This window comes from Engystomops pustulosus, chromosome 10 (assembly GCF_040894005.1).
Source record: "Engystomops pustulosus chromosome 10, aEngPut4.maternal, whole genome shotgun sequence".
NCBI classification, from domain to species: domain Eukaryota; kingdom Metazoa; phylum Chordata; class Amphibia; order Anura; family Leptodactylidae; genus Engystomops; species Engystomops pustulosus.
Genome location: NC_092420.1, coordinates 76,391,524 through 76,411,457, shown reverse-complemented (window position 1 = coordinate 76,411,457; position 19,934 = coordinate 76,391,524). Strand labels below are relative to the sequence as shown.

Here is a 19,934-nt window from a genome sequence, read left to right as displayed (position 1 = left end):
ATTATCCCTGCACAGTGACATCACTGTGTGTATTATCTCTGCACTGTGACATCACTGTGTGTATTATTATGTATAAGTGTGAATGATAAACCCACCAAAACAGACAATAAGTCCTCAGACAATAATTGGGGCAAATCCCAAATCAAGAAGATGGCAAAATAAGCGGCCAGGAATTGGCCAAACCAATGCACACTACCTAAATAAATACATGAGACAATCTCTGTACTGTGACATAACTGTATTATCTCTGTACTGTGACATCACTGTGTGTATTATCCTGTACTGTGACATCACTGTGTGTATTATCCCTGTTTTGTAATATCACTGTATATATGTCTGTACTGTGACATCACTGTGTGTATTATCTCTGTACGGTGTGTATTATCCCTGTACTGTGACATCACTGTATATATTATGTCTGTACTGTGACATCACTGTGTGTATTATCTCTGTACTGTGTGTATTATTCCTGTACTATGACATCACTGTATATATTATGTCTGCACTGTGACATCACTGTGTGTATTATCCGTGTACTGTTATATCACTGTGTGTATTATCCCTGTACTGTGACATCACTGTGTGTATAATCCCTGTACTGTTATATCACTGTGTGTATTATCCGTGTACTGTTATATCACTGTGTGTATTATCCCTGTACTGTGACATCACTGTGTGTATTATCCCTGTACTGTGACATCGCTGTGTGTATTATCCTGTACTGTGACATCACTGTGTGTATTATCCCTGTACTGTGACATCACTGTGTGTATTATCCCTGTACTGTGACATCGCTGTGTGTATTATCCTGTACTGTGACATCACTGTGTGTATTATCCCTGTACTGTGACATCAATGTGTGTATTATCCTGTACTGACATCACTGTGTATTGTCCCTGTTATTATGTCTGTACTGTGACATCACTGTGTGTATTATGCCTGTACTGTGACATCACTGTGTGTATTATCCCTGTACTGTGACATCACTGTGTATTATTATCCCTGTATTCTATATACACAACTATTGTCTAGCTATTGGACACTTCCATGATGTCCCCCTCTCAGTAGTTGCTGTGAGTGTCTGTGAGTAGAGGCCATGCTGCAGTCCTCCCTCCCTTCAGCTTTTGTTGTGTAGAAGTTCTCTTTGGCACACAAGGGGTTAATTGTGTTTTCTGGCCCGCGTGCGCCGCACCGTGTTTTAAACTCAGGCCGCGCCCTTTACACCGTTCAACCACACCCACTTGGGGCGGTTTCGGCCTGACCTCGCCCGCTCAGTGGGCGGGGGGTTGTCACTCCGTTGTCACTTGTACAAAGATTTCCAGTCTCCTTCGCCCGTGCCTCGGTACTGGACGGGTGCGCGCACGTCGCGTGTCCCCCGCCCTCTACCCGCCCACACTCTGCTCCGCCACGCCCCCTAACAGCATCAGTAACACTATAGGCTGGGGAGGCGGGGGCGCGCACGGCGCTTAGCCGGCGTCTGAATGAGAGAGAAGAGACACGGATAGAGAACAACGGGCCGGAGCTGCGGGGAGCGGCGCCACACGGGGAGGGGAGGCTCAGCGGATCTCTGCAGGTAACCGGATAGCAGAGGGGAGCGATAACCGCGGCTAATGGTGTCCTTACTGATGGATGGGGCCAGGTCCTCACCCTGCTGTGCCCTGTGCATGGCTGCTGGCACTGCATCACTATCTACTGGGCACTACAAGTCTCAGCGTGTCACCCTGTCACCTAGTAATCATGTCATCAGCAGCTGTGACACTACAACTCTCAGCATGCTGCTGCCTGTCAGCTCTAGCTGGGGGTTGTAGTCCCCCAACAGCATGGATGCTCAAACCTAATACATATCTGGTGCAGTTTTTGGCCAGTGGTGAAAACCGTAGAGAATATAGCGCCCCCTGTGGATGGGGATCTGCTCCTGGCAACTTTTTGGGGATCCAAGTGTCAGTAGGTTTTTTTCATGAAGCCACCAAATATTGTCATGTGGGTGGAGGAAGGGCAGCGTTATGTCACTTCTGAATGAACTTGTTAGAAAGTGTCCGCTTCTGCAAAGTTTTGATACTTTTTATTCATTGTTGTATTCATTTTCTTGAGCTTAGATTTTAGGCTCCACAATTGTGTGGGGCATGAGTGCTATTACTGGTGTACCACAGGGCGGTATGTTAGCAGTACTGTATACGGTATAGACCATGATGGGAGAAGCTGATCTACTGGATGCTGAATACATCATTGTAGTGACATAATTGTAGGAAAAGTTTTGTAGTGTGTAGTTGTGACTTTGGAAATGGTGAGGAGGGTTAAACTTTTAGTAAATAATTGCCTTCCCTAAGAAATAATATTTATGTCTCTGTATTGTGTCCTGACAACAGGGGGTTACAAGTTGGGTTCATGTCATGGCACATGCCGGCCGTGTTTAATCTATGGGTCTGTGAAGAGATACGCCCCTTTGACGAGTCGAATGGTAACACCCAGTTGTTGTTTTATTGATACATTTACAGAAGGAATAATATATTATACCATATTGTATTCTGCTTAATTATTAGTCCTTGAAAACAGACACATCTGGAGTAAAGGTCAGGTTTTATTTTGGGTTCGGCATAGCCAAGTAGGTGGCCAAACAGTCTGGCAATACGTCCAAGTCGTGCGGCTGAACCCAAAGTAAAACAATGGGTCCGCTCATCTGTTGTCAGGAGGTGTGATGATTTTGTTTTTGTAGCATTATAGAAATTTCTTCACAAAGAGAACGGGAGTTATCGCCGAGATTAACGGATCAAAAACTTTCAGCAGCGTTTTCATAAAAATCGATAAATGTTCCAAAATGATGTTGCCTAATTTGTCCTGGAAATTGGTATATAAACCCCCCCCCCCCCCCCAGTCCTAAAAAACACAGATTTGTCATGATCCTCTCCTATATTGTTTAGTAAAGGTTTAACAAATATTTTGTTAAAAAGTTGTTATATTAAAACATTTATCCGTAGCGAATCAGAAACAATTCCAATTCAATTAGTTGCCGGGAAAATGGCAGATTCATAAAAAACTTTCCACAATAATCTCTAGCAGAGACCCTCCTTAGTGTCAGAGTGTAGGTAGACCTTTGGTGACAAAAAGTTTCAAGTTTGGGTGCAAAGTTTTGGAACTTCTTGACAGTTTTCTAAAAATGATCCTAATTAACTCCAGAAAATTAGTGTAAATTTGGCTTGAGTTCTAAGCCAGCTTTGCGCCTCTTAGTAATTCTGATATATGTGATGTCATGGGGGTCTCGAACCCTCCCCTACCTTCAGTGTGAAAGATCACAAGCCTGAAGAAAGAGTTATAGGAACAGCGTGAACCATCAGCACCACCCAGATGGATTGTTTCCCAGGAGCAACAGCTGGAGATCTGCTTGTTGTAGAGCTTTGTGAACTACATCTCCCACAATCCCCTTCTGTATTTAAAGGGACGCTGATCAATTTATCTTCTGCACACTTGCTCTGCAGTTGATTACAATCTATTGTTCCCTGTTATCAGACATTTCAGGCAGAGGAGAGGCTGACTCCAGTGTTTAGGGACAGGAAGGCCACACGATCCCCAGCCCTCCTGACCACTACTTTATCTCCAGTAACATTTATATACATGGGGGTAAGATTATGAGGTTTCAAGAAAAATTTGACATCACCAAACAGCAAATTTGTCAGAGGCTGAAAACTGCACTGGAGAAAATTGGTGTCAAAATCCGTATGCAACATCTGCAGGTTTTGCATTGAAATGTTCTTGAAAGTATTGCAACCGGTCAATTGTGTTCATGGCTATTTCAAACCATACGAGCTGTGTGTCACTGGAATTAATATTCTTCATTTGTGCAACTGTTTATGTCCCTGTCTTAAAAACATGAAATAGTTTAAAAGCTGCTGTGTAAAAAAAAAACCAAACAAACAAAACTCCAAAAGTTAGTTTTTAGATCTCCCCCGGCCTAAAACTAACTGTTGCCTGTAAACAAGGCAACATAGTAACAAAGTACGGTTTGTGGTTTCCTTTCTGTGGCCAGCAAGAACCACAGGAGCAGCAGAGGCTATAAAGGGAACCTTGAAACATTTGACCAATATGCAAACAGCATGTTATAGAGCAGGAGAAGCTGATTGGATTGTACATAGTGTCTTGTCAGGAGGCAGCGTGTTATAGAGCAGGATGAGCTAAGCAGATATTCGACATGTTATAGGGCAGATTGAACATTGTTTCCTATATGCAGGCAGCATCTTATAGAGCAAGTTGAGCCAAGCAGATTTTACACTGTCCTATCTGCAGGAAGCATGCTATAGAGCAGGAGGAGCTGACTAGATTGTACCTACTGTCCTGTCTGGAGGCAGCATGTTATAGAGCAGGATGAGCAGAGCAGATTGTACCTAGTGTCCTGTCGGGAGGCAGCATGTTATAGAGCAGGATGAGCAGAGCAGATTGTACCTAGTGTCATGTCGGGAGGCAGCATGTTATAGAGCGGGATGAGCAGAGCAGATTGTACCTAGTGTCCTGTCAGGAGGCAACATGTTATAGAGCAGGATGAGCAGAGCAGATTGTACCTAGTGTCCTGTCGGGAGGCAGCATGTTATAGAGCAGGAAGAGCAGAGCAGATTGTACCTAGTGTCCTGTCGGGAGGCAGCATGTTATAGAGCAGGATGAGGCAGGCAGATTGTACCTAGTGTCCTGTCGGGAGGCAGCATGTTATAGAGCAGGATGAGCAGAGCAGATTGTACCTAGTGTCCTGTCGGGAGGCAGCATGTTATAGAGCAGGATGAGGCAGGCAGATTTTACAGTGTGGTGGTCCTTCTTAGAATTGACTCTATTGACTTTACTAACACACATAAAGATCAAGCATGTGATCAAGTCTGCAACCAATCTGTTGCATGTGAAAATAAGCCTCTGAAGGGGTCATCCTGGATGACCTTAGTGAGTTGGGTGTCCATTAAGCTTTAGTGATGATGTCCCCATGGTGGTATAATGTAACGTGTCCCACAGCTATGACCCCGTACACACAGGACAACCTTGTATTACTTCCTATTTCTTCCAGTAACTTCCCCCTACTCCCCTCTTCTCTGATTGATAGAGGATTAAGGATTAATTTTAGGATTAATAGTCTTTACATAGTAATAGTACGGCATATGATGACAAGCTCCGTGTATGACATGTTCTGTGGCACATGCTATATATCAAAAGAATCGGGATGTAGAATAGCCACAGACAATAACATTGGCTGCTCCATGTAGAGATCTTCTAGAAAGCCTGACTACACTTGGTTGAGGTCCTGTTGGATAAGAAGCGTTTTTTGTGACGGGACACTAGTTTCGGACAAAAACTTTCCAGCCTATTGGTTTCCAGCCCCAAACTCCCATTGTCTTATTGTTTTTTTATCCTTTTGTCTTCTCCTTGCTCTCAGCCTCATTTGGTTGCGTTATTTACTGCTGCTGTTTCGCCTCACTCTCTTCTTATAACCCAAAACTCATGCGCTGTGTGTAAGAAACATTTCTTATCCATTTTGGAACAGATATGACCCTCATTGAGAATAGCTATTGGCAGCTGTCGGGACACACCCATGTATGTTCGGTAGTGTGTATTTGGAAGGCAGCCCGCTTTAAGTTGTGTGATAACTACTACACTCATCATCTGCAGCACTGAGCCCTATAAGGGCGTAATAATCATCCTGCAGTTTTGCTCTGAAGCTGTATAGTACGTGAATATCCAGAGATCCAGCATCTGACAGTCTGGAAAATCCAGTCTGGTGGTTGATCTAAAATCACAAAAATGTAGAAAGAAGCAAATAAAGTGCAAACTTTAGTAAAATTCCCAGATCCTCCAGCGTGGCACAGGTCAGCAAGTTGCCCCCCTGCTGATGGTTTCCGATCTATTCGCTGCGGTCTGGTCATGTGCGCTGTTTACAGTTGATAGTTTTTTGTTTTTTTTTTTGCTTATCTCGCCCTATTTTCTTGCACCCTCTTGCCACTTTATCTCTTTTCTCCTTACGTGACTTTTTTTTTCTACTTAATTAGGCAGTCTATAGGATATAGATACAAGTATCTATTTAGCGGCAGAGCAGTTCAGGCCTGGTGTAGTCAAGTTTTCGGGAGGAAGCACCTGTTCCCAGGCGTTTTTCTACATTTAGTTGCATTGACAGGTCACCATTTGTTAGGCGTCGTACAGTTGGGGGGGGGGGAGACCTTCTGTCCTCACAGATGTGTCTGTCTAGTATCTGTTTACCCTTACGGGATACTACGGGCACAGATGGTCGCAAGTCATCTGGGACCCTTAGATTAAGGTTGGTAAATAGACGGTGGGCTTAGAAGGAATTATTTTAATCCTAGCAGCGTTGCACTGCGGCCAAAGAATATTCCTTTTTGTATTGTTCCCTTTGTAATCTTACAAGTTGCACAGGTGTATCTTTAACAATCTGGGTCTATTAATACATTCAGTTACACGTGCATCAAAAAATGGTGATTGTGATGGCACCTAAGTATTCTTAGGCTGTAATCTAGGACAGAATACTAAGTGCACTGCAGCGTTCATCAGTGACAGGTCACACATTTTGCCCATATGCAGTCATTTACATCTATACCCTTGTATTATAATAATAATTCCTTTATATAGCGCACACAGATTACACAGCGCTGCACAGAGCTTTCCAATTCAGTCCCTGTCGCCAACGGGGCTCAAAATCCAATCAACCTACCAGTATGTTTTGGAGTGTGGGAGGAAACCGGAGGACCCGGAGGAAACCCACGCAAACGTATTATGTGACACAAGTGACATATCTGTGTTTTAATGATCATTGTATAGTTTATTACTAGAGGTTGTAACAGAGTGACAATCGCAGGCTCGTCTCTTTTGTGACACATTTCCCTTGTGCCCGGGCCCCAGGTTCCTGCATTTCATCCATGTCTGGAGGCGAGGACGGCGCTGGAGATTACCGGAGCCATGCTGGGATGATTGTGTTTGCCTCTGGGTAATCTTGTCATCTAGTAGTTACACATCAAAACTCCTGATGCTGGAAGCTCTTACTCTGATAACAAGTGTAAAGAAGGGGAAACTGCAAACATAGTGTAAAAGTTCCGTATGACTTGTATAAGAGGGAATATTGTTTTCTTCTTGTGCCTGGGCCCTAAGTTCTTCAATTATTTTGGGGACTTGTCCAGGCAAAGCCGGTAGAGCGTCAAACTAGACAATATGATGCAGCAGCAACTCCCTGGACATTGTCACTATCCTCCCACAAGACTAGACCTGGGGGAAAAAGATGCTCCAGAATGTGGATTTCATGGAATAAAATGATTTAGGGGAAAAAATAAGATTGATGACATTGCTGAGCTCCTGAGACCCATGGAGATTATTTATTTATTTCTTTATATGTATCTATTTACAAAATACAGTATTTTAAATATTTATTTTTTGCTATTTTTGTTTTATTAAGATAATTTATAAAGAATATAGTTTTGACACCTAGACCAGCCATTTGGCCAAGGGAAAGGAAGAGAAAGACCTTTTTGATTTTTTTTTTTTTGGTTATATTTTTGTTTACTTTGTGCCTATGTCTAGATTTGGCTTCTTTCACATAAATTGTGGCTATTTTTTGTATTTTCCCTGAAGCTTAGAAGATCCCCTCACCCCCCCGCCACACAGCTCATGCTGTTACAATAGTTTCCAAAAAACTAAACTGGATATTAAAGTTAGGCCTGCATTGTTTAGCATCAGGCTATTATGGTTGGGTGGGTACAGACTGGAAGAGGTTTATTATGGGGTTTCTACCTTTTTTGTGAAGCCCCCACTCCCTTTTCTCCTTTCCGACCCATTTATTAGTGGTCGGCGGCAGAAAAAAATTGATTTTCCGCATCCTACGACTCAGCTCTATAGACGGAAAGAAAAATGGTCTAGCAGAATACAAACTGGCGCTAGGGGCAAAAATATTAAGTATGTACCTCCAAGGTGCTTTATCAACACGTATGGCCTAGGCCCGATTCTTAGTTTTTTTTTTTAATTTTTTTTTCGCTCCCCTAGACTTTTATGGAAAGACCGAGCCACAAATCATCAAAATGTTAATAGTAATAATAATCTTTATTTATATAGCGCCGTGATATTCCACAAATCATAGGGGACATATACATATAAAATATGACGTTACAGAGTACAAACATTCAAATGGAACAAAGAGCTTACAGTCTGTGAGGATGAGGGGGTGACACAAGAGCTTGTAGTCTATGAGGATGAGGGGGGTGAAACAACAGCTTGCAGTCTATGAGGATGAGGGGGTGACACAAGAGCTTGCAGTCTATGAGGATGAGGGGGTGACACAAGAGCTTACAGTCTATGAGGATGAGGGGGTGACACAAGAGCTTGCAGTCTATGAGGATGAGGGGGTGACACAAGAGCTTGCATTCTATGAGGATGAGGGGGTGACACAAGAGCTTGCAGTCTATGAGGATGAGGGGGTGACACAAGAGCTTGCAGTCTATGAGGATGAGGGGGTGACACAAGAGCTTGCAGTCTATGAGGATGAGGGGGTGACACAAGAGCTTACAGTCTATGAGGATGAGGGGGTGACACAAGAGCTTACAGTCTATGAGGATGAGGGGGACACAAGAGCTTACAGTCTATGAGGATGAGGGGGACACAAGAGCTTACAGTCTATGAGGATGAGGAGGTGAGACAAGAGCTTACAGTCTATGAGGATGAGGAGGTGAGACAAGAGCTTACAGTCTATGAGGATGAGGAGGTGAGACAAGAGCTTACAGTCTATGAGGATGACGGGGTGACACAAGAAGTATGAGAGCATGTATTATGGTCCAGCCATTCTTTATAAGGGAACATGTTCTGTTGTTTGCGTTGCGTTTCCATGGCCAGTTCACAGTTCGGTGAGAAATGTCTAATAAGAAAGATAGCCGTATTACCCATTAAGGTCAGTGGGGCCATGTTTTAGACACTAAAAGTTTTGGTTGATCCTCAAAGTCCTGTACCGCATAGGACAGCTCAGAGGGACCTGTGGTTGGAATCCCACAATTCTACCCTAACTCCAGGATAGCAGAAAAGTGTCTGTGTATTTTTATCTCATGGAGTGTAAGCTCTTGCGATCAGGCCCTCAATCCTAGAGTTTCATCCGCTCATATGAATCTGTTTTTGTTTGTGTATGGCCCCCATGGTCTGCACAGAGCTGTGGAATATGCTGCTATATAAAGATTTAATATTAATGAGAAAACCCCTTTACATATAGAACTTCTACTTGTAATTCTGCCCCCTGACCCCTTCAGGTCAATGGATGTCTTTCACTCTTGTAGTCCTACCATTTTTAAAGTTTTTTTTTTGTTTTTGTTTGATGTAAAGTTATTGGGGTGAAAAAGTAATTCCATATCCATGAAATCCTATGGATGAAGCGAATATGTATATTACGAGGGGGAAAGCCTCTGGCCAGAGCCCCTGATGGGGTAATGTCCTCAGGACGGTGACTTGTTCAGTAGAATTTTCTAATATCTGATTTCCATTAAAGTAGAATATGTCAGATGTTGTTTTAGTAGTTTTCTGGTGGCCGGGAGCCAATCCAAGTGCAGGCTGGAAGTTTACTCTGGATAGTCCCAGCCGCGCAGGACATGTGCTCCGCTCTCAAGCCGCCCGCCTTTGTTTATAGAAGTCGAGAAAAGTTGAAAGATAAGTGGCCGTCCAAGGCCGGGGAAGGTTTTTGGCAGCTGCGGTTCTCATGACAGATCTCTGTGCCCCTTCTCTGGCTGCTGCTGGGGAGACTGGATGTTTTATGTAAGATATTTGGGGTTATTTTTGGCAGCAATTTCTTCAACTTTTTTGATCTTTGTTAGTGTTTTTTTTTTTTTTTTTTTTTAAATTTAATCTTTTTGGTATTAAAATAAGAAATTCCATGAATTTCTGTTTATATGATTCATCTCTCCTGACCTTGAGGTCTGTGTATAAACTCTGATTACTCTTTGATACTAACGGGGCATGCACCTGTGTGACCTCACATGACCAGGTATATAAGAGCCGTGCACCTATGTGAACTCACATGACCAGGTACATAAGAGCTGTGCACCTGTGTGATCTCACATGACCAGGTCGATAAGAGCTGTGCACCTGTGTGATCTCACATGACCAGGTACATAAGAGCTGTGCACCTGTGTGATCTCACATGACCAGGTCGATAAGAGCTGTGCACCTGTGTGATCTCACATGACCAGGTACATAAGAGCTGTGCACCTGTGTGATCTCACATGACCAGGTATGTGAGAGCCGTGCACCTGTTTGATCTCACATGACCAGGTACATAAGAGCTGTGCACCTGTGTGATCTCACATGACCAGGTACATAAGAGCTGTGCACCTGTGTGATCTCACATGACCAGGTATGTGAGAGCCGTGCACCTGTTTGATCTCACATGACCAGGTACCTAAGAGCTGTGCACCTGTGTGATCTCACAAGACCAGGTATGTGAGAGCCGTGCACTTGTGTGATCTCACATGACCAGGTACATAAGAGCTGTGCACCTGTGTGATCTCACATGACCAGGAAATATAACAAGCCTTGCGCCTGTGGTACTTTAGATGACCAGAAATATGAAGAGCTGTGAACCCCTGTGACATCACATCCCTGGCCATGTGATTTATATCGAGCCGTGCACCTGTGTGACGTCACATGGTCAGGGATATGACTAGCCGTGCCACTCTGTGGCATCACATGACCAGGGTCTGGTTTTTATCCACAGGAAGTAAACATTGAAACTTCCTGTTGAATGACAGCAAGCAGGGATCTAGAAAAGCATGAGGAATGGATACAGAAAATATTACGAAAAACTTTATAACTTATCTTTACACAAGGAATATCTTTTTTTTTTTTTTTGTGGAAGGTGGACAACCCCTTTAGCTTCCTTCATGTTTAAAGGGGTACTTCAGGTTTTTATTTTCTTATTGATCACCCTTTTTTTCTAGTTGATCGATGTCATATTTGGTTGTGTCCCATGATTTTGCCTGATCAGCACTTCCACGTTGTGGTCAATGGTCTGTATGTAGCCCGGTCTTATCCAGATGAATGTATGGGTTTGTGTTGATGCCTATGCTCCGTGCTATGTCAGGCCGGGCAGCGGATTATCACTTGGAGTCATGCACTTGCTGCCGGGTTCCCTCTCTTCAAGGGAAATTGTTATGAAAGTTTATCTTCATTCGCAGAGATAAGTAGCATTAAAAGCGAGTGCAGGAAATTGCCAAAGTATTTTTCCCAACGCTTTGTGTTTAATGCATTGCTGATACGAAGCTTCAGTGGATAGATGAATGCTGGATACAGATCTTCTGGATGATATTGGATTAGGAAACCGTCAGCAAGCATGGACATTGTCTCCTCTAATGTTATAGCTTATATCTGTCATGACGTATAATGCTAATAGGCCGTTCAGCTGTCCATACACATTAGATGACAGTAGTTGCTGTTATAGGCAGGGCCTACCGAAATTCTAACAGTGACTTAGGACTTCATACTCTTAAAGGAGTTTTCCCAACTTTTCAAGTTATAACCAGCTGATCAGCGAGGGTCTGATTGCTGGGACCCCATGGAACATGAGAAATGGACCCCCAGCAATCCAGACAATGACGGCCCTGTTCTTGCTAATAAGTAGAGCACATATCCAGTGAATGGAGTGTATACAAACCGTTCCACAAACTAGTGCGAATGGGCCCCTAATTTCTGGGGTCCCATACTTGTCATTAGTGGGGGGCCCAGCAGTCAGACCTCCACATATTAGTATATTATTCGCTATCCAGGAGCTGGGGGTTAACTTGAAAAGGTGGGATAGCGCTTCCAAAGGAGGAGTCGGTTGTAATTTTTTGGTGGTCTCTCTGGCTGTGTGTATGAGGGGCTTCCTAGCTCTCCCCTATTATGTGATGGAAGGATTAGGCATGTTGAATGTTCAGTGTAGGACCCTTTTATTCTTCTGGAAGTTACGGTAATCAAAGAGATGTCTCGCTGTGGCTTAGTCCCCTCTCACCATTGAAAATACATGCATACTCTATCAAACTGGGTGTGCATGTGTGTAGGGGTATCAAGAGGAGTAGCTTTTGTTCTACAAAAAAAAGTATACATCCCAATGTGGCTATGAGATTAATTCTTGTTACATAGCGTTCTATATGTAACTACACTCTGCAGGGTCATCCGTGTCTCTGAACATGGAACAGGAGGTGACCCTTCCCATGATCCGGACACACGGTTGATGCAGTTCATTAGGTCGGTGTGACTGAGGTTCTCCATTAATGTCACTTAGCCAGCAGCTCTGCTTGACCTGGTTTTTATGGGTGTTAATACATGATTTGATCTCCTTTACAAGAAATGCCTTTGGTGCCTCCTTTGGGGCTTGTTACAGCCTTCTCCGGATCCAGCTGCTGGAGTCATTTCTGGTTGTAGTCTTCCTATAAGCAGGTCAGATGCTTCATGGAGGAATTTTACTACGTCCTACACCAAAATATGTCCTGCTTTTTGTTTGTATGTAGTCCCCAGCTGTGTAGTTATAAGACTCTTCTATAGATATGTATATTTAAAGGGAATCTACCACCAGAATGAAGGACTGTATGCAAATGAGTACGAGGGGCTCCAGGCTCCATAGATGTTAATGGGGCCTGGAGCCCCTCAGGCTCATTTGCATACAGTCCTTCATCCTGGACCCCTAGACCCCTGGACCCCAAGACCTCTGTGACTTACAATACAAGCTATAGGGACATAAAGTAGTCTTATTATGTACTCGGCAGAGCTACTATATGGCGGCTGTGAAGAATAACCGCACATTCCCTGGACTGAGAGTAATAAGGTAACATTAATAATCTAATTACATCCTGATAAAATAAAGCTGATGGCCATGTGGAGAGGGGAGCGAGCAGACACTTTCTAGACGGTTTCATAAATCTATTCGCTCATAACCATGAGAGCCGATCAATATCACGTCCTAATCACACGCGTGGCCTTCACCTCCGATTACTGTAGCTCTGTTATTGCCAGCCCCTCCTAGACCAATCAGACTGGCTCTTTATGCAGCATTTTTTTGCCCTAGGATCCCCTATGATGACTTACAATAAAACTTTAAGGATATTATGCTAATTTCTCTTTGAAAGAAGGTGATGGGTTAATGTCTAAACACATAGATGAGACTCGCGTAAAGAGGTTCTGCAACAGCTCAGGAATAAGACTCCACTGCAGTCCCACACAGGACCTGCAGAGACGGTGGAAGGAAGCAGCCATGTTTTTTTGATGATGGGCAAACCCACAATTGTGGATGTGTAAGGTGCCCCCCACACATAGCGTATTATGCGGTAAATATATAGAAAATTCCTTAAAGGGATTGTTTCCTAGGGATTAAATAAACATGGGGTCTCGGTTGTTGGACTCCCTACAATCTGCCAATTAAGGATCTCGATTTCCCCTCATCAGCTCTGGACCTCTAGGTTTCAGCCATCTTGATAGGACAGTATGGGACTGACGGACCGGGATACAGCACCAGCCACTCCCCTTCTCCTTCTGTGTGATGTTACAGCAGGCAGTGAGGGAGGAGGGGAAGACAGTGTAACAGCCTGTGAAACTACAGCATGGAGTGTTTCTGGTAACGCCTCCTGGAGCCCTTCTGGCTCATTAGCATAATTTTTAACGTTGACCTAAGAAGGAAGGAGACCATGGATAACAAATCTAATGAGACCATCTATGAGTGTCTCTAGTTTATAATGCCTGATTTGTGATGGTAGATTTCCTTTTGGGGATTTTCTCTCCAGCTGCCCTGTAGAGGTGATGGAAGTACCCAAGTTCCAAACTTGCTCTAAAACTTTGTGCTTACCGTAGTTGAAAAATCACCTTTTGCTGATCTGGATCCTGTTACCAGGCACGTAATAGTTAACCCACAGATGGATATTGGGGCATCATCCTCGTCCTGACCTCGTGTTCTGACTCGTCATTCCAGGGGTTACCAGAAACCTCGCCCCCCGCCCCCCCTTTCCCCTTATGAGAAATATTAATATGTGTCGGAGCACTTGAGATGATTGGTCTTGTGATTGTGTTTTCCTGCGAGGCGCTCAGGCGGCGCGCTAATGTCTTATTCACATGTCTGCATTTAATATTCTCCTCCAGGGAAAGCTGAAAGCTGCTAGTCAGAAATGTTAGTGCATCCCGTGACGGATCCGGTTCATGGGAAGACGCATAGTGCGGACATTGTTTCGGCAGCTTTGGTCTCGGTGAGGTGACAGTCAGCAGATGCAAAGATTTGGAGGGAAAAAACCCATAATCCTTTTATTTGTGTGGCTCATCCTCAGCTGCTCCTGTGTGAGTATTCTGGAAGTTGTAGTACATCAAGAGGTCATAGGTTTTCGCCATACAGGCGGTCCCCTGCTTAAGGATGCCCGGCTTAGACGACCCCTAGTTAAAGACGGACCCCTCTGCCCACTGTGACGTCTGGTGAAGCTCTCTGAATGTTACTATAATCCCAGACTGCAATGATCAGCTGTACGGTGTCTGTAATGAAGTTTTATTGATAATCCTTGGTCCAATTACAGCAAAAAATTTGAAACCCCAATTGTCACTGGGACAAAAAAAATTTTTGTCTGTATTTACCATAATAAAATATGCACTTCCGACTTGCTTACGAATTCAATTTAAGAACAAACCTACGGACCCTATCTTGTATGTAATCCTGGGACCGCCTGTATACTGTGTGTTCCATATTGGGACATCCTTTAAAATGCTAGGGAGCTTGGTAAATAATGGGATGGGATAGTCCAAGACATTTCTGCAACCAATACACTGCGTGTGAAGACTCTAAGTGATGGTGTAGTGCCTGGGGGTGCATGTGACTGAGCATGCCTGTCATTGTGTCACAGGAACACGAGGCACTGTTTACCCACCTGAGAGCGAGAGAGGATTATTGTGATGTGCCCTTCCCTTCTGATGCCGATTAGTCACCAGACCCGGAGAGTTATACTCTGGCCAGATGCCAGTCATGTCTCTGGTAAGTCAGGTGTCGCTGTATCGTACCCGCTGTGTATACAGAATATCATCTAGTGATGTGCCCCTCTCACGGCTGGCAGGATGCCATTCCTATGAGGCGCCTGTTATGGCACACTGCAGGTAGATCCAGACTGTATGGAAAATTCCCCAAATCCCTGTGGATGCTGTCACTCTGGGGGATCTTCTTCGTGAGCTGACCACCCATCTACAAATTACAATTACAATTTTCCTATTTCCATTCTGCGTCAATTCCTCACGGTTTTCTAGATCTCTGCTTGCTGTCATTCTACAGAAAGCTATGTTTACTTCCAGTGGATAGAAATCTTTCCATGTGATGCCACACAGGCGCCCGGCTCGTTAGAGCAATCAGGGCTGTGTGATATAACGAGCCGTGCACCCGTGTGACATCACGTGAAAGCAATGAAGCTTCTTATTGAAGGACGGCAAGCAGGGATCTGAAAATAAGTGAGGAATTGATACAGAGTGGAACTTATTTTTTGTTCACTGTTTATTCCCCACCAGTTATTGTCACAGAGATTTTGCTGTGTACCCTATAAGAGGAGGGCATCCCTGCACCAAAAACCACTTAAAGGCGTTCTCCAGTCATGACATAACAGGTCATATCCGCAGACTTGCTTTTTGGTGGGGTCTCAGGGATTAGAGACCCCCACGGAACTTGAGAAAGGGGGCTGTTGTACCCCTGTTGCTCTCAAGATGACCATAGCAGCCAGTCGTGCCGTACTCGGCTATCTTTGTCAGCGCCATAGAGATGAATAGAGCAACTGGTGCATGCGTCACTGGCTGCTCTCTGCATCTCGTTCGCAAGGGACCCCTGTTCTCGAGATCCATGGGGGTCTCATCACCAACACCAATCTGTAAGTTAGGATGGGGCCTATTTCGCTATGACTGGAAAACCCCTTTTAAAGGGCATGTCGTCACTAAAGTCAGTCGATGAGGTCACCACTGGCCCCCATTGCTGATTGTTGAAAATACCAGATCTCCGACAACAGAACCATCAGGGCTGCATTGGGCGACTATGGGGGTCTGCAAGGGAACAGCCCGGAGAGCTGCAGGGGGTGCTAGGTTATCATCTTTGGTATATATAAAATTAGTATTAAAAACAATGGATACATTTTGTGCATAACATGTAACCGTTTCTACATAACCCGAGGCAAGTGACAAGGCGGTTACTTAAAACCAGACAGACAAGACCTCTTAGCATTCACAAGTTCTGGTAGCGGACCCCCCTGGTCCTGGTAGGAGAACACAAGTGCTTATATTTAGTGCTGGAAAGGAAATGAGTGAACGCTGACCGTTACGCGTCTATGAAAGCTCCTGTGTCTCTCCAGTCTCGACTGGAAAAATAAAGTAGCAAGTTTGACCGTTATGAGCAAAATATGTTTTGCTTTTTTTCACGGAATATGCCTCATTTTACAAACTTCCTGCAGACCTCTATCAAAGGAAAGAGGGAATGGCGCAGCACTGACTTGCATGTGCATACGCCTCGGCTATCATATGAAACGAGTGCGGTTGTATCTTGTGCTACAATTCGTAGCCTGGGAAATGGGTGCGACTGTGTCCTTGTTAAAGGGTCTTATCTGGCAGAAAAATGTGTGTGGCCGCATTACTCACACGTGGGGGTGAATGAGCGGAATTTAGCGTGTGGCCGGAGTTGGCAGGATATATCACTCTTGACACCGATGGTTCCCATATATTACAGAGAGAGACTGGTTATCAGCCACGGCGGCTCTGCAGGCGTCAGAGTTGTACTTGTCAGTGCAAGAAAAGTGAATATTGTCTGAATTTTAAAGTATAAACACTTGTGTATACAGGTGATAATCCTGGCACTTTTTTATTTAGAAGCCGGTCATTTTTCCTGGATTCGTTTTGTATTTTTAAAGTAATAACGATTCCAAATTTCTCTTGTTCAGTGTAAGACACTTATGAATAAATTGAGAACTGAGCGTCACCAGCTTGGGCTGCGCCATTCCTCAAAGGGCACCTGGAGTTTGAATTACGTTTCAAAAAGGTCATCAACATTAAAAAAAAAAAGGGGTCTGTCTTTAACTAGGGGTCGTCTGTAAGTCGGGTGTCCTTAAGTAGCGGACCGCCTGTATTTTCTTTACTTAAACCTATCCCGGGAAAATCTCAGTCCCCTTTATAGGAGTTTTCCAAACCCAAATGCCCCGATTTCCCAGAAATGAAACCGACCCGGAAAAAAGCCCTGGGCTGATTTTTGCAGCATTTTCAGAATGGCGCTGAATTATAAGTCCTACACTCCAAAAATAAGTCCTACCGTACTTATAAACGGTGTTGTCTTCTAAACCGTAACATCTAGACACACAGTTCTGTTGTCACTTTAAAGAGGGGAATCTCCTCTTTAATATCACACAAGAATTTCGTTACAGTTGGGAGTGATTGTTCAGTTCTACTCTTAAAGAGGAACCGTCTTAGGGATTTAGGACACTACACCAACCACAGGTCCTTATGCACTGGTGCACAATACCGACAATAGTATTTAGGACCATATTCACCAAAAATCACAATACATGAAACAATAACCTGCAACTAATCAATATTTATTTTTATTCACACAAGGTACCAAAAAGGACAACACAATTATGCACTGGTGGTTTAGTGTCCCAAATCACCCTTCAGCAGCCACAAGAGATGAGTCTGATGCACCTCTTTGGAATACTCTCTAGGAAAGTATATAGTAGTTTTTTTTTTTTTTAAATTGCGGCCATGGAGGGACTTGGGAAAAAGGGCGATTTGGGACACTTAACCACCAGTCCATAAGGACCTGTCGGTAGTTTAGGGGCACAAATCACTCTAACGATTCCCCTGTCCCTTAAATTCATTGCTGTATTATTTCTGCTATTGATTGTAGATATCTGCCCACAGATCACAATGTTCTGATCGCCCGTCCGGCACATGGTTCAGGTCTTTTCTTTCCTTTAGTGGTTACATGCGGGAAGTGATGTATCATTTACTGCACCTCTAGTAGTTGTATTACATTGTTGCTCTGATGAGCCTGGATACATGTTATGTAACCTAACCTACGAGTAATAGGACGCATTGATTTCTGCTCCCTATGATGTATCGGCGGGTGGTCTGTTCCCGCAGCAGCTCGGTGTCCTGCATTGAACCGATGCTGCAGCTGGAATAATATCACAATAACATGTCCATGTGTCTGCTTGGGAAGTTGAACTTTTGGGTCATAGGCTATTCTCACATGCACTATAGTTGTAATGTGTATGAGTCTTCATCTGGGTTGTATGTTTGGCACAATTTTAAAGGGGACATATACTTTTGGACAATTCTTGGGTGCTCAAGAAACAAATCCAACTGTAATCTAGTGGAAAACCCATCAGAAAGTGTCTAAATGCCCCATGGCGCCACCCGAAGGCAAAAATTCAATGTTATATTGTCCAATTATTGAAACCAATGGGATGTATGTTGACATCCAGGATCATACAGACCCAGGCAGGGTCATACCCTGCTGGGTAGGACTAGTCGGTCCTTAAAGGATACTTTGAACATTCGGATCACATCCTTTATTTACAGATTATTGGATAACAATCTGAACAAAGTGTCCGACTGCCAAGACCTCTGCAATTAAGAGAATCTGGAAAAGGGGGGTCCTGTTCTCACTAGTGGGTGGAGCTTGCAGGATGATAATGCATTCTACGCACCTTTACATAGAATGGAAATGGTGGAAATTGCTGAGCACAGCGCTTGGCTATCTCCACAACTCCAACAGACATTGAATGAGCATGCCTGAGATAGCCGGTTGCTGTGATCGGAACTTTTCATCACTCTTATACAGTTGAAAGGAGCGGCAATTGTCTTTAATTTTTTAAAATGTTTTTAATGTTTTTTTTTAAAGTCTTTTCTTTAAGTTTACCCTTACTGTTTCTTACATGTGCCATCAAATGAGCCAGTGACGTATGTTTATAAGTGAAGGTCACAAAAGCCAGTAGTCATCTCATGCATATACAGCTCTTATGACTTGGGAAAAGGAGGGGTGGTCTTCATTTTAGTAGCGATTACTGTTTGAGAAGACCACCAAAAATTGCATTGAAAAATGGTCATCTAGAAAGGGTCTTTTCATAACATCCTTAATACAGTATATGATGGAACTGAAGATGTTTTCTAGAAAACCTTCATAATGGGTGATATGGGCTCTTTTTGGAGAGGCTCTTGAAATAAGGCCATCCCACGCCCCATTACTTAAAAAAATGTCTTTTATTAGAAATGTACTTGGACAGATTGTATATCTACAAGGTGAACAGCAGATGCGATGGAGTAAGTTGAGGTTTTGCCAGTATTTTATGCAGCCCTGTAAAGATAAAGAAGAATTCCAGAATAAATAATGGCATGTTACATAGTCCGGGTGTAAAAGTCCAATAGAGACGTTTCGTGCTGGCGTGGAGCGCGGCTCTTCTACTCGCACGCAGCGATGGAATATATCATTGATACAGATCATATTACCGTCTGAAAATCCTGCATGACTAAAGAGGTTTTCTAATACTCCCTTTTTATCATGTCTGTTCTAGCAGAATATCCCGGGTAGAAGCCAGGACATGATTTATCAATGCTAAATCCGAATATTTTGACAATCTCTCGCCTACATCTCTATGGCTCCTTTGTCTCCCATCTCGCTGCCTCCTCCTTTTCGCTGCTGGGACAAGTGAATAAACTTGCTCAACCAGCCCCCGCCATGAACCCTGTAGTGATGGGTCACGAAGAGATTTCTCACAGGAGTATTATAATTTTTTTTTTAAGGTGTGTCTAGGAGGCGGCATTGAGTAGTGAAGATATTGGTGACCTGAAACTTAGCCGCTTTTGTTCTGTACATCGGGTTTCCATGGCTTGTAAATTCTTGTGTGGGTGATCCGATCCGCTGAGAGTGATAATCGTGAATTGCAAGTAACGTAAAGTAATAATCGCTACCG

General features: G+C 43.7%; 1 protein-coding gene across 8 annotated transcripts in view; it reads left to right on the top strand.

Annotated features, from left to right (window-relative positions):
* Positions 1 to 1,309: 1,309 nt before the first annotated feature.
* RALGPS2 (Ral GEF with PH domain and SH3 binding motif 2) overlaps positions 1,310 to 19,934 on the top strand; it is a 111,359-nt gene continuing 92,734 nt past the window's right edge. For 2 of the 8 annotated variants that reach the window (XM_072127787.1, XM_072127788.1), the window contains exon 1: positions 1,312 to 1,573. The gene's annotated coding sequence lies outside the window, so the exon portion shown is untranslated. Of the gene's footprint in view, positions 1,574 to 19,934 lie in introns of all 8 variants that reach the window. The other 6 variants (XM_072127786.1, XM_072127789.1, XM_072127790.1 and 3 more) reach the window with 6 other exon arrangements.